Consider the following 15,976-nt stretch of genomic DNA (forward strand, 5'->3'; position numbering starts at 1 on the left):
CATCTGAATGCATGGGAGGACAGCAGGGCTGGGAGCTCTCCCAGCATGGCTTTTTAGATCAGCAATGTTCAGGTTTGAAGGATCAGCCCCGAGAGTTCAAACTCATTTTCTAAATTCCTCACAGTCTTACCACAGTTAATGATATTTAGTGGAACATTCTAAACTTATTTTGTTCAGTGAAAAAGATGTTTTTCCACAAATAGTCTAGCTACACTGATGAAAATGCCTACAGCTAGCATTGTTAGAACCCCTTAGATTATTCATTTAGACGCTTTATTTTTAATTTGTTAGCATCTGGGACAAATCCTGACAACAAATCTATGAGAGTGTTATTATCCATGCTTTAAATTTGACAATTCTGAGAGAGCTTATCTATCTCCAAAGTACTATCTCACATTATACTGTCTTCTCAATAGATTTGGGGGAACCATAAGAGAGAATTTTTCTTTTTTCTAGCCAGTGGGGGAAATTTGCAAAGCTGCTAATTTATGGACAACACTTATGATTTTAGAGACATCCTAAACTCTACTTCTATAAGTTACAATTATGAATTCTCAAAACCGTAGGCCTGTAGCTGTATGAATTTCCTATTGGTGCTCTGATGAATTACCATAAACTTAGTGGCTTAAAACAATGGATATTTATTCCCTTACAGTTCTGGAGGGCCAGAAGTCCAAAATGAGACCTACAGGGCTAAAATCAAGGTATTGGCAGAGTAGGTTTCTTTTGGAGGCTGCAGGGGAGAAATCCGTCCCTTGTCTCTACCAGTTTCTGATGGCCCTCTGCGTTCCTTGACTCATGGCCACACCTCTCTAATCTCTACTTCTGTAGTCACACTGCCTTCTCCTTTTGCATAGTCAAATCTCCCTCCTTGCTTTTATTAGAAAACTGTGATTACATTTAGGGCGCTCCCAGATAATCCAGGATGATCTCCCCATTTTAAGATTTCTAATATAATCAATCTGCAAAATCTCTTTTGTCACATGAAGTAACATTCACAGATTCCAGGGATTAGGACGAGGACATCTTTGGAGGGCCATTATTCATCCTACCACAATGGATTGACCTAGCAGGAGGAGGTGAGTTGCAAAATGCAAATGCAGAGGAAGTAAAAAACCTCTCGCTAAATAACATAGAATTTAATAGTTGCTAGAGTTGAGACATCTAAAATGATTCTCTCACAAATCTATCATCTTTACCTAAACCAGTGCTTGGCATGTTGTAGGTATGCAAGAAATATATATATTTTTTAATTTTTTAATGTTTATTTTATTTTTGAGAGAGAGAGCACAAGCTGGGGAAGAGCAGAGAGAGAGAGGGAGACACAGAATCCAAAGCAGGCCCCAGGCTCCGAGGTTTCAGCACAGAGCCTGACGCGGGGCTTGAACTCACAAACTGTGACATCATGATCTGAGCTGAAATCGGCTGCTTAGCAAACTGAGCCACCCAGGGGCCCCAAGAAATATTTATTGAATGAATGAATAGATGAATACAGCTCCCCTTGGAGATTGCAGACAGAAGAAAATGAAAGTCTCTGTAGAAAATAACTTCAAATTTTTTTTCATTACATTAAAACCAAATAAGTATGTTTGAAAACTTTTTTGTGAAAAGGATTTTCCATTTCCACAAAAGTGACTAAATCTGCTCATTAAATGGGAAAATCAAATAGGTAACCATCTGGGATGGGGGTCATCAGTAAGCATCGATCCCTGGGTAGACTCATTCAGTGAGGCATACACCTTTAAAGATAAAGAAAGTGGGAACACAGTAAACCACATTTTAAATGGGACAATTCCTTAATAATGGCCTGCCTCTAGCCTTTTCTTTGGGTTCTCCATCATACTGTACTGCATCTGGCTACTACTTTAATAACAGTGGGTGACTAAAGGGGGCGCCTGGGTGGCTCAGTCGGTTCAGCATCTGATTTCGGCTCAGGTCATGATCTCGCGATGCGTGGGTTCGAGCCCTGCATTGGGCTCTGTTGACAGCTCGGAGCCTGGAGCCTGCTTCGGGCTCTGTGTCTCCCTCTCTCTCTGCCCCTCCCCTGCTCGTGCTCTCCCTCTCTCTCAAAAATAAAAAAGCATTAAACAAAAAATTTAAAAGAGTGGGTGACTAAAGGTATTCTAAATTTAGACTCAGGTCAGCACAATGGCTAGACAACTTCAGCTGTTTCAATTGGTACTAAATGGATCTGACTTTGGAATAACCAACTCCCATCCCAATTAAATCCTGGATTAAAGCAGTATGAGAGCCAGACTCCTCTAACATACTTAACTTGAGAAGAACTGGGGCACCTGGGTGGCTTGGTCAGTTAAGCGTCTGACTTCAGCTCAGGTCGTGACGTCACGGTTGGTGGGTTCGAGCCCCACATAGGGCCCTGGGCTGACAATTCAGAACCTGGAGCCTGCTTTGGATTCTGGGTCTCCCTGTCTCTCTGCCCCTCCCCCACTCATGCTCTGTTTCTCTTTGTCTCAAAAATAAATAAACATAAAAAAATAAAAAAGAAAGGAGAAAACGTGTGAATTGGAAAAGTCCAGTTTGTAAATTATAAAATGCTTCTCTCAGCCCTCCTCTCTAAACAAACTCACTTCCTATTCTCATTGACATATGAACTTGTTGCCTAATGAGCCAATTGAGATAAAAAGGTCACCCCCTATCAATCTTACTCTTGGGGAGCAGAAGGAAAATATCACAAAAGAGCCAGTATGAATTTTAAATAAAGCCGTCGTAACTGAGAATATAAAGATAGTATGGAAACTCCCTGGGAACAAGTGTATGCCTGTACACTCTATTGACGGCATTCTTACACAAACAAGAATTGACAGGGAATGTGTGTTCTGTGCTGAGGCCACAGCCAGGAGTGGTTCATGTCAAGCAAGTGGCATCTGTTGTCTATCACCAGCAGCAGAAATCTGAACAATTCTGCCAGTACAAGTGGGTTTTGTTTTGATACCTTGTTAGTGAAACAAAAGTACTGATGTTTCAACATAGTGGGTTTTTCCTTGTATGTTTTCCCCTTAGCAAAAATCTAAACAAGGCAAGAGCCTTAGAAAACCAGTGTTGTACTTTGTCTTGTTCTGTTTTATCTCTAAAACAGAGAGAGCATGAGCGGAGGAGAGAAGCAGAGGGAGAGAGAGAGAGAGAGAGAGAGAGAGAATCCCAAGCAGGCTCCCGATGTGGGCTCGGCACTGAGACTTGGTGAGGAGTCAAAACATGAAATAGGATTTTCTGTTTCTCCGGAAATTTGATGAAAAATATATAACTTGAACAAAATGTTTATCAACATTTGTCATCCACCATGGGCGATTTCATCCATCATGAAATCAATGACCACATTGTGGAAGTAAATGAGGACCATCCAAATGAGAACAGAAGCCATTTATCCAGAACTTGGTTTAGCAAGGGAGCCACCATCACTTGTGTTTGGCGGGAACTGACTCAAAGGCAGACAGGGGAGTAGAAAAGTGCTATATTGAAAGAAATCTCAGATATGCTTAGATGGAAAGCTGTTGGCACGGGCAAGATGGAAGCAGGCTCACTAGAAGCAGAGCTTGTTTCTCTTGGGAAGCATGTTTGGCATTCTCTGGTCCTCAGTTGGAAACTGAGACAAAAATACAGAAGCCGGAGCCATTGACTAGGTCCTGACACTTCTGGGCCGATTGAACCAATGGCTGCAGAGGTTCTGGGTGAGAGCTCTATTGTCATATGTGGTCTGGCCATTGTCTGTTTGTACTTTCAGTCTTTCAACATGAAAACCAGAATGTTAAAAAACAAAACAAAACAAAACCCCAGAAGGTTTAAGTCTGCTGAAGAGGCATCAGCATAGACTTAAAAGTTAGTTGTTAAGAACATTGTACCTGAAGGGGTGCCTGGGTGGCTCAGTCCGTTAAGCATCTGACTCTTGGTTTCGGCTCAGGTCATGATCTCACAGTTTGTGGGTTCGAGCCCCACGTCAGGCTCTGCGGTTCTGTTGGGCTTCTCTCTCTCACTCTCTCTGACCCTCCCCCACTCACGTGGGCTCTCTTTCTCTCTCCAAATAAATAAATAAAATATACATATTATGGTCTATCAAAGAGAAGCAATTGAAGATGTTAATAATCGTAAATAACCTGCAACTTCAAAGAATACTGTAGGCAATTTTAAGTGAAAAAAAAATTATGAGACCATACTAAAAAATACACACTTCAGAAAATGCCAGTGACACAATTTTAGAGAGATGTTTAAGAAACTGATTAATGTACACAAATATATGCCAAAAATAATTATTCTGATGGATTTTTAATGTGCAGATAACCAATATGAAGACATTTTTAAATTTGTTTTATTTTAAAGTATTTAGATACATATTTTATTGTAGAAAAAATGTTTATAATTTTTCTGGGTTTTTATTTTTAATTTTTTTTAACGTTTATTTATTTTTGAGACAGAGAGAGACAGAGCATGAGTGGGGAAGGGTCAGAGAGAGAGAGGGAGACACAGAATCTGAAACAGGCTCCAGGCTCTGAGCTGTCAGCACAGAACTTGACGCGGGGCTCGAACTCACAGACCACGAGATCATGACATAAGCCGAAGTCAGACACTTAACCGACTGAGCCACCCAGGTGCCCCTCTAGGTTTTTATTTTTAAAAAGATTTTTTTCTGAATGAAAATTTTAAAAATTTTTACAAGTTTTAATGTCATAGAAAATACTTTTTATAATAAAAAAGACTGCATAAACTATGCACGTAGAATTTAATGACAAATATGATTTTAAAAATTAAACAGAGACATTCTGGAAGTAAATGCACAAAAATATCAACCACAATTTTCTTGGGCTGGTAAGATTACTTTTTTAAAATTGTTTTTGAATAGAACTATTTTATACGTCCACCAATATAATAAAATGAATTTGTTGGTCAATAAATAAAAATTTCAATGAAACATGTAATTGTAACTTTTAGGACCCCCTTTTCAAATATGTCTTGGTTTGGACAATAAATTATATAGTTACCCTATGTATCTGTATTGCCCACTCTTTCCAAAATTAGGTTCCTTTAAACCCTTTCTTCCTGATGGCCTTTGGTTTTCTGAGGATTTAGGTCTAAAAAAAGGACTTTTAAAAAATAAGGAAGGAACCGACAACAACAACAAAAACACCAACCTGATTAAAATGGGCAAAGGACTTGAATAGACATTTTTCCAAAGAAGTATACAAATGGCCAACAAGCACATGAAAAGATGCTCAACATCACTAATTAGGGAAATGCAAATCAAAACCACAATAAGATGCCTCATCATATCTATTAAGATGGCTACTCTAGCACAAATAAAAATAAAAACAGAAAATAACAAAGGTTAACAGGGATGTGGAGAAATTGGAAACCTTGTACATTGTTGGTAGGAATATAAATGGTGCAGCTGATATAGAAAAGAGTATGACCGTTACTTAAAAAAAATAAAATGGAATCATCATATGATCGAGCAATTCCACTTCCGAGTATATACCTGTAAAAGTTTGCTGGGGCTGCCATAACAAAACACCACAGACTGGTGTCTTAAACAACAGAAATTTATTTTATTTGCTTACAGTTCTGGAAGCTAGAAGTCCAAGATCAAGGTGGAGGTGAGTTTGGTTTCTTCTGAGGCCTTTCTTCTTGGACGACAGATGGTCCTCCTGTTGCTGCTTCTTCACATGTTTGTCTCTCTGTATATTCATGCCCCTGTGGTGTCTCTCAGTGTGTCCAAATTTCCTTTCTAAAAGGAATCCAGTCAGATTGGATTAGGGCTCACCCTAATGGCCTCATTTTTCTTAGTCACCTGTTAAAAGGCCTTCTCTTCAAGTACAGTCATATTCTGAGATACTGGGGGTTAGAACTTCAACATATGAACTTGAGGGGGACACAATTCAGCCTCTAACAACACCCAAAATAATTGAAATCAAGGTCCCAAAGAGATATTTGTGTGCCCATATTCATAGCAGCATTATTCACAATAGCCAAAAGGTAGAAGCAACCCAAGTGTCCATTGATCAATGAGTTGATCAACAAAATGCTGCATATACATACAATGGAATGTTATTCAGCCCTAAAAAGGAAAGAAATTCTGATATACGCTACAACATGGATGAAACTTGGGGACATTATGCTAAGTGAATTAAAACAGTCACAAAAAGATAAATAATGTATTCTACATATATGAGGCCCCTGTGAAGTTCATAGAAACAAAAAGTACAAGGGTGGTTGCTAGGGGCTGAGGAGAGGGAGGAATGAGGAGTTGGTGTCTAATGGGTATAAGGTTTCAGTTTGCAAGATGAAGTAGTTCTGGGAATTAGTTGCACAACAATGTGAATACACTTAACACTACTGAACTGTACACCTAAAAATCGTTAAGATGGTAAATTTTATGTTATGTACATTTTACCACGATTTTAAAAATTTTAAATAATAAGGGACCCCTGGGTGGCTCAGTCAGTTAAGCGTCCGACTTTGGGTCAGGTCATGATCTCACAGTCCGTGAGTTTGAGCCCTGCATCGGGCTCTGTGCCGACAGCTCAGAGCCTGGAGCCTGTTTCAGATTCTTTGTCTCCCTCTCCCTCTGCCCCTTCCCCGCTCATGTTCTGTCTCTGTCTCTCAAAAATAAATAAACGTTAAATTTTTTTTTAATTTAACTAATAAAATGACATAAATGTATATACACCTTGTACCATTGTTAAATTTCCTTGTTTTCAGATGGTACTATAATTATGTAAGATGTAACCATTTAGGGACACAAGGTGAATAGAGGAAACCTCTCTGTATTGTCTTTGCAACTTCCCATGAATCTATAATAAACTTCAAAGCAAAAAGTTGTTTTTAAATCGCACTTTTGTGTTTAAGAAGGAAGTTATAGACTGCCAATTCAATCTCTTGGACCAGCATAACAGAACTTCACGGAGACAGAGATTAAAGAGTTTATTTAACCACAGCCTGCCCATGAGGGTAACTTTGATCAGAAAGAAGGTCACAAGCTGGGACCCAGCAGGACCAAGTAGCCCATGTAATGATTATTACAAGTTATTAGCTGTCAAAGGAAAGAGAATCAACATGCTTTCTCTTTGGTACTGGGGCCTTGGTAATGGCTTCCTACTGAGAAGAGTTCCCAACAATAATTCTGCATGTCGAATGCCTCATTTACCCGACAGTAAACTATGAAGTATAGCCCAGATTCTCTTCCTGTATATCACTCAATATCACACTGTGAGGGCACAACTGACAGCATTGTTTCTAGCCAAGGCCAATTTGTAGTGGCAGGTTTTTGCCTCCAAACTCAGACATAAGATTTACCCCTTCCCTTGAAAAAAGATTGGTCTCCCTTCCCCCAAACTGGAGTCTAGAAACGTGTAAACGTTATGGGTGCAATCTGTATTAACCACCAATTCTCTCTTTTTTTAAAAAAAAAAAATTGTAACGTTTATTTTATTTTTGAGGGAGAGAGAGACAGAGTGTGAGTTGGGGAGGGGCAGAGAGAGAGGGAGACACAGAATCCAAAGCAGGCTCCAGGTTCTGAGCTATCAGCACAGAGCCCAGTGTGGGGCTTGAACCCAAGAACCACAAAAATCATGACCTGAGCCAAAGTTGGACACTTACCTACTGTGCCCCTCAAATACCAACTCTCTTAAGGAAGTCCCAACTTTTTTAATGACAAATTTGGAGGTGATATCTAGAACTTTATCTAGTTCTTTCACCTATGATTCAAATCTCAAATTTTCCACTGGAATGACTGCCTCTAGAAGAAATATTTTTGTTGCCTGGCTCTGAAAATAACTCACATAAGGCTAGTTAGAAAGAAAACTAAAGGAAGATCTCTTCTTTCAAGTTCATGTAACCAGGGTGGTTTCATAAGCTTTAAAAAATTTTTTTTAATGTTTATTTATTTTTGAGAGGGGGCAGAGAGACAGGGAGACACAGAATCTAAAGCAGGCTCCAGGCTCCGAGCTGTCAGCACAGAGCCTGATACGGGGCTCAAACTCACAAGCTGTGAGATCATGACCCGAACTGAAATAAGACACTTAACTGACTGAGCCACCCAGGCGCCCCTATTTCATAAGATTATAAAGGAGAAACATACTTCCCCATTGACCAAGAAAAAACATCCCGTAAAGTGCCCAATACCAGGGCCTAACAAAGACAAATAGATGACACATCTTTTTTTTTTTTTTAAGTTTATTTATGTATTTTGAGGGAAGGAGAGAGCGCATGAGGAGGGGAGGGGTAGAGGGAAAGGAAGAGAGATGGAATCCCAAGAAGGCTCCATACTGTTAGTGTGGAGCCCAATTTGGGGCTTGAACCCCGGAACCGTGAGATTAGTACTTAAGTCAAAATCAAGAGTCACTTGACTGAGTCACCCAGGTGCCCCTTGATGACCCAACTTGTGTGATCTCATAGCGCCATAGACTGGATGTTTGTGCCTCCCCCCCACCCAAAAATCATGTTTGTTACCAGTGGGTCTGCTTTGTGTGAATGGAGGTCTTGGTCCTTGGATTCTCCACGAGAAGATTTACATGGGGATCTGAGCTCAGAATAAGCCAACCAAGTGTAACTTGCCCCTAGGTTGTCTGGGAGGAACTGTGAGGTCCAGTGGAGTGGTCTCTAATGGAGGCTGTTTTCCAATCATTTGGGAAACTCCTCCCACAGGTTGGGAATGAGGGATTGACCTGACAAGGTTCTTACCAAACTGTCATGGAAACCTTTCTCCATGGGGCAGAGTGGAGAGCAGGGTGTATCCACAATGCATATGCATTATAAATTTTTTTTAATGTTTTCTATTTTATTTTTGAGAGAGAGAGACAGAGACAGAACACGAGCAGGGGAGGTGCAGAGAAAGAGAGGGAGACACAGAATCCAAAGCAGGCTCCAGGCTCTGAGCTGTTGGCACAGAGCCTGATGCAGGACTTGAACTCAGGGATGGTGAGATCATGGCCTGAGCCAAAGTCACCAATGGAGCCACCAACTGAGCCACCTAGGCTCCCCAATGCATATGCATTACAAAGAGTCTAGGGGCTACCCTGGGGCAGAGGTGAAAGAGGAGAGGGCATGTGCTGCACCTGTAGCTCTTGCTCTGTCAGGCCCAAGGTCTTGGAAGCCACAAGTTCAAGATAGTGAGCACCCTGGCTTTTAAAGTGGAGCTTACTTGTAACCATCCTGGCCTCCAGCTCATGTCTCTAGCGTTCCCCTTCAAGGACTTGGAACTCTGCCTTGGGGCATTCCTTCCACTGCTGTGTCTAGCTTCTACCTAATACGTTGAAACCAATTCCCCAGTGATGGTATATGAGGGGGGTGCTGCTGGGAGGTGATTAGGTCAGGAGCGTGGAGCCCTCACTAATGGGATTAGTGACTTTACAATGAAGAAGCAGGCTCTTGGCATCTTGGTCTCGGACTTCCCAGCCTCTAGAACTGTGAAAAATAAATCTGTTGTTTATAGGCCACCCAGCCTATGGTACTTTGATATAGTAGCCCAAACACGTAGCCTACATCAAAACAAAACAAAACAAAACAAAACAAAACAAAACAAAACAAAACAAACCCCAATAATATCTGGACTCTGATCACAGAATAAAAACTAATTTTTGTGTAAGTGTTCAAACTAAATACTATGAAATTCTTCTAAAGCCATTTTAGGGCCTGTCACAATAATGTGAAGTAGGCTTCCTTATCTTTCCATCTTCCAAACTATGTTCCCCCATAACAGCATTCAGTATGTATAGAATAATATTAATGATTGTTAAAAATCTTCTCTGCAGCAGGTACTTTAAAACATTAGCTCTAATGTTCTAACAACATACTCGGGAGGTATCATTAACCTGAAGTTATAGAAACAGAGGCTCAAAGAATTAAGTCACTTGCCCAAGTTCCACAGCAGAAAAGATTTCAACAAGAAAACAAATGTGGGCAGTAGTGAAGGAAAATAGAATTTTTAAAATGATATGTATGGATATGGCTGCAGCAAAAAGAAGGAAAATCATAGATATAAAAGGAAACTAAATTTTTAAGTGTAAATGATGGCAATTAGGAAAGGGTTTTAGTTTTCCATTGCTGCTAGAAAAAAAATTACCAAAAATTCGTGGCTTAAAACAACACACATTTATTATCTTATAGCTTTGGAGATCAGAGGTCCCACAGGATCTCACTGTGCTAAAAACAACATGTCAGCAGGGTTCATTCCTTTCTGGAGCCTCTAGGGGAGGATCCATTTCCAGGTTCTAGAGGCAGGCCTCTTTCCTTGGCTCATGGCCCCATTCTTCTATCTTCAGCCGTCAACATTAAGCCAAATCCTTTTTATGCAACCACCTCTCTCTAGTTCTTTCTCTTCTGCCTCCTTCCTCTTTAAGTCCCCTGTGATTACATCGGGCCCATCTAGATAATCCAGGATAATCTTCCTATTTTAAAATCAGCTGAGTAACAGCTGATTCCATGCACAACCTTAATTCCCCTTTGCGCCTGTCGACATCGTTGAGTGGCGATTATCCTGCCTACCACAGACAGGTTTGAAGACTATGGGATCAATTCATGCTACACAGACAAGTGGGCCTTAGGAATTCACTTTTCCGTTCTATCAGTATTTATTGTGTGCTTACAAAGCATCGGGAACTGTTCTAGGTGTGAAACCGGTAACCGAAGGGTTAACAAGAATACTAAGTGCAGCTGCAACTTCTTACTCAGACCTTTTCTCTTTTGCCTTTAAAACACCTGGACAGATGGATATAAAGGTATGGCCAGAGTAAGCTTGTGCTTTTCAAGCAGTGCTATTGCATCAAGATGAAGGAGTACTATCAAAGCTGCCTGAAGAAGTCAGGAAAGGTAGGACAGGATGGTGGGCCGATAGGAAGCCAGGATGAGCAAAATCAGCATTTCCTTGACTCTCCTTCTTCCGGGAGGCTTGCACTCCCGTCTACTTGTTAGGCTGCATTTCATAAATAAACACATTCCTTGCTGCATCCCCCATGTCTCAGAGATTGGTTTTACAGTATGTTGGGCATATAAACTTGGGTTCTGTTACAGGTGCTGCAGATAAAATAGAAAACAAGGCAGATTGGTCTGTGTTTTCACTGGGTTTTCAGTATAGCGCCCATATATTTATATTACATTAAAAAATCTGTTAAGATGAAACAACATAGCAATATAAATGACTTTCACTGAATATCTTTAGCCCCGTGGGCTCATAAGAGAAATTGTCCATTACTACCTTTTCTTAGTCTGTCCTTATTTGATTTGGTTTCAAGGTTATTTAATAGTAGTTCCCACAGTTTGCATTCCTTCTGTTTTCTGGAATAATTCATATAAAATAGGAATTATTTCTTTGAAAATTTGATTGAACTCATCTCTAAAACTGTTCAGGCCTGGGTTTTTGTTTTGTTGAAGTTTTCATTCTCAATTCAATTTATTTAATGGTTATTAATCTATTCAGGTTTCTGAGACTTTATGTTTTGCATATTTGTCAATTTCATCCAGGTTTTGAAGGTTATTGCTGCACCATCATTCATAATGTTGGTTTATTATTTCTTAACATTTTCTGTGTCTATAATTACTTCTCCCTTTTTATTATTCATTTTGTTTCTATGTATTTTCTCTCTCTGGGTTGGTTTGTTGGCTTTTCTCTTAAATTCTGCCAGAGGTCTATTAGGATTATCTTTGGTTCCATTAATAATCCCCAATATTTTTGGTTTTATTAATGGATTTTTTTGCCCTTATGCTTATTATTTCCCTCCTTGTTTTCTTTGCCGAACGTGTTGGCCTTTTGTAATCTCTTATTTCCTAGCTTATTTCTCTTGCATTTTCTTTTTTCTTAATTTTTTTAATGTTTATTCAGTTTTGAGAAAGAGAGACAGAATGTGAGCCGGGGAGAAGCAGAGAGCAAGGGAGACACAGAATCTGAAGTGGGCTCCAGGCTCTGAGCTGTCAGCACAGAGCCCGATATGGGGCTCAAACCCACGAACCGTGAGATCATGACCTGAACTGAAGTCGGACACCTAACCAACTGAGCCACTCAGGTGCCCCTGTCTCATGTCTTCAGTAAAATATACTTAGAGCTGTACATTGGTCTTTAGGTATTGCTTGTTGTGTTGCACAAATTTTCACACATGTTACTTTCATGTCATCTGTCCTAAATATTTTGTGATTATTCTCCTAATTTTGTCTTTAACTGAATATTATACTTTTAAATTTCCAGACTTGTGGGGTGCCTTGGTGGCTCAGTCGGTTGAGCATCCGACTTCGGCTCAGCTCATGATCTCACGGTTCATGGGTTCAAGCCCCACGTTGGGCTCTGTGCTGCCAGCTCAGAGCCTGGAACCTGCCTTGGATTCTGTGTCTTCCTCTCTCTCTGCCCCTCCCCTGCTCACGCTCTGTCTCTTTCTCTCTCTCTCTCAAAAATAAATAAACTTGAAAAAAACTAAAAATTTCCAGACTTGTGAGATTTGTCTCTCAACCTGATGTTGATTTCTAATTCTACTTCATTATGGTCAGAGAGAATAATTTGCATGATGTTGATTTCTTTGGAATTTATTGAGGTGGGTTTGTGTGTGTGTGTGTGTGTGTGTGTGTGTGTGTGTGTGTGTGTAATCTAGGTCATAGAAGATTTTTGTGAATGTCTCACATGTAATAAAAATGTATATCCTTTCTGGGCTGCAAAGGTCTAGATATTTCTATTAGTTTGCGTTCATCGTGATTATATTAATATTATCAATTATGAATTGATTTTTCTATTTGAGTTTCCGAGAAGGGGGCTATACTACAAATAGAATTAATTTATCTATTTCTCTCTATTGCCTTATCAGCTGTTGCTTTCTATATATGTTTATACATGTATTTCATGATCATTTTAAGATTTTAAGATTATCTTCTTGATCAGTTACTCTTTTTACTTGTATAGTTTGCTTCTCTTTATCCTTTCTGATGCATTTCACCTTGAATGAAATAGTGTCAGTTACTAAAACAACTTCTCTCAGTTTCTTATTGTGCATAAAATCTAGGATAGCCTTCTTAAATCATTAAATTCTATCTTTTTGTATTCTAATATTTTAAATGTATCTTTGTAGATTCATATTTCTTCTTGATTTCTTAATTAAACTGTCTTAGTTTGTGAGTTTTAGCCACTTAATTTTTTAAATAGCTGTTAAAGTTTATTTCTAGCTTCTTATCTTTATTTTTTTTCACCTACTCTACAATTTTAAAATTTACCCCCTTAGTTCAGTCTTCTGTATTTCTTTTACTTTCACATAGAACATTTCATTTCTGACCCTTCTGGGCATCAAATGTGTGGGATTTGTCTCCACACCAAGCAATCTGCAACACCAGCTGGGTGCCCTACAACTTAATTCTGATATTGTCTACATGGAGATAACATCGGATCCCACAGATTAAGGGCTTAGTCTCATTAGACTGCCCTCTCACTTTAGATGCCAATCATAATTAGTCCTCCAGTTATCCACAACTTCCATCCAACTTGGCTACCTACCAGAGGTTCTCATGGTCTCCTCCCCCTTGGATTCAATTATTTGCTAAAGTAGTTCAGAGAACTCAGGAAACATGTTTACCAGTTTATTAAAGAATATGATAAAGGATACAGATTAATAACCGGATGAAGAGATCACATAGGGCAAGTTCTGGGAGGGTCCCAGGCACGGCAGCTTCTATCCCAATGGAGTTGGGGTACATCACCTTTCTTGGAAATGGATGTGTTCAGCAACCTGGAAGTTCTCCAAACCCTGTACATTTAGGGTTTTTATGGAGGTTTCATCACATAGGTATGATCAGTTATTAACTTCATTACCTGCCCCTTCCCCTTTCTAGAGCATTCTGCTTCTAATCACATCTTGGTCTTTCTGGGGACCAGCCCTCATCCAGTAGACCACCCAGAGTCATCTCATTAAAACAAAAGACCTAGGAAATCACAAGGGTTTCAAAAGCTCTGTGTCAGGAAGTAGGGTCAAAGACCAAAAATTAGAACAAGAGATGTTCCCAGTGTTCTCATTACTTAGGAAATGGCAAGCGTTTTTTTTTTTTTTCAATATATGAAATTTATTGTCAAAATGGTTTCCATACAACACCCAGTGCTCATCCCAAAAGGTGCCCTCCTCAGTACCTATCACCCACCCACCCTCCCCTCCCTCCCACCCCCCATCAACCCGCAGTTTGTTCTCAGTTTTTAAGAGTCTCTTATGCTTTGGCTCTCTCCCACCCTAACATCTTTTTTTTTTTTTTTTTCCTTCCCCTCCCCCATGGAAGTGCAGGGCACTTCCCCTGTGCTGTGGTGTACAACTGGAGTTGGTGGGCGGGGCCGCAGTCAGACCTGATGTCTGCCCCCAGCCCACCGCTGGGGCCACAGTCAGACTGGTGTGTGCCTTCTCTTCCCCTCTCCTAGGGGCGGGATTCACTGTGGGGTGGCGTGGCCCATCTGGGCTACTTGTACACTGCCAGGCTTGTGGTGCTGGGGATCTGGCGTATTAGCTGGGGTGGGTAGGCAAGGTGCCCGGGGGCAGGAGGGGCAGGCTTAGCTTGCTTCTCCTTAGGTGATCCACTTCAGGAGGGGCCCTGTGGCAGCGGGAGGGAGTCAGACCCGCTGCCAGAGGGGTGGCTCTGCAGAAGCACAGAGTTGGGTGTTTGCGCGGAGGGAGCAAGTTCCCTGGCAGGAACTGGTTCCCTTTGGGATTTTGGCTGGGGAATGGGTGAGGGAGATGGTGCTGGTGAGCGCCTTTGTTCCCCGCCAAACTGAGCTCTGTCGTCCCGGGGCTCAGCAACTCTCCCTCCCTTTGTCCTCCAGCCTTCCCGCTTTCAGAGCAGAGCTGTTCACTTATGACCTCCCAGATGCTAAGTCCTGCTTGCTATCGGAACACACTCCGTCCGGCCCCTCCGCTTTTGCCAGCCAGACTCCGGGGCTCTGCTTGGCCGGCGGGCCGCCCCTCCGCCCCAGCTCCCTCCCGCCAGTCTGTGGAGCACGCACCGCCTCGCCGCCCTTCCTACCCTCTTCCGTGGGCCTCTTGTCTGCACTTGGCTCTGGAGACTCCATTCTGCTAATCCTCTGGCCGTTTTCTGGGTTATTTAGGCAGGTGTAAGTGGAATCTAAGTGATCAGCAGGACGCGCAGTGAGCCCAGCGTCCTCCTATGCCGCCGTCTTCCATGGTCGGAAATGGCAAGGTTTTTAAGAGCTCTGTGTACAGGACATGGGAAGAGACCAATACAGATATTCTTTATTGTTTTATGCCTCCTTTCCTGCTGACTTCCACTGGATTCAGGGAAATTCATCCTGCTGGAATGAAGTTATGGATTCTATTTCTACTCTTCTGGTGGTTTCCCCTAATTACTAAGACCCATTCTTTCCCCCATCAACTTCTCAAATTTATATATCTCTTTTTCATCCTCTCTTCCCTCTCAATAGGCATGCCAACCACATCAAGATAAGTACAGTAAAACCTTGGTTTGCAAGCATAATTCGTTCCAGAAACATGCTTGTCATCCAAAGCACTCATATATCAAAGTGAATTTCAAGAACCATTGGCTCAGTTGTGATCATGTGACATTCAGTGTCACATACTACTCATATTGCAAGACATTGCTCCTTTATCAAGTTAAAATTTATTTAAAATGTTTGCTTGTCTTGGGGCACCTTGGTGGCTCAGTCGACTGAGCATCCAACTTCAGCTCAGGTCATGATCTCAAGGTTTGTGGGTTCGAGCCCCATGTTGGGCTGGTCGCTGTCAGAATGAAGCCCTCTTCAGATCCTCTGTCTTCCTCTCTCTCTCTCTGCCCCTCTCCCATTCGCTCGCTCGTGCTCTCTCTCAAAAATAAATAAACATTTAAAAAAAATGTTTGCTCATCTTGCTGAACACTTGCAGAACAAGTTACTCGCAATTCAAGGTTTTACTGTATATTAGTTCCCAAGCAGCTTACTGCTCTCAGCTCCTCCACCTCCAGGCCCTTGTATCCTAAATAAACCCTCCCAATTTCCCCAGGGCAAGCCTCA

Source organism: Panthera leo, chromosome C1, assembly GCF_018350215.1.
Source record: "Panthera leo isolate Ple1 chromosome C1, P.leo_Ple1_pat1.1, whole genome shotgun sequence".
In the NCBI taxonomy this organism is placed as follows: Eukaryota; Metazoa; Chordata; class Mammalia; order Carnivora; family Felidae; genus Panthera; species Panthera leo.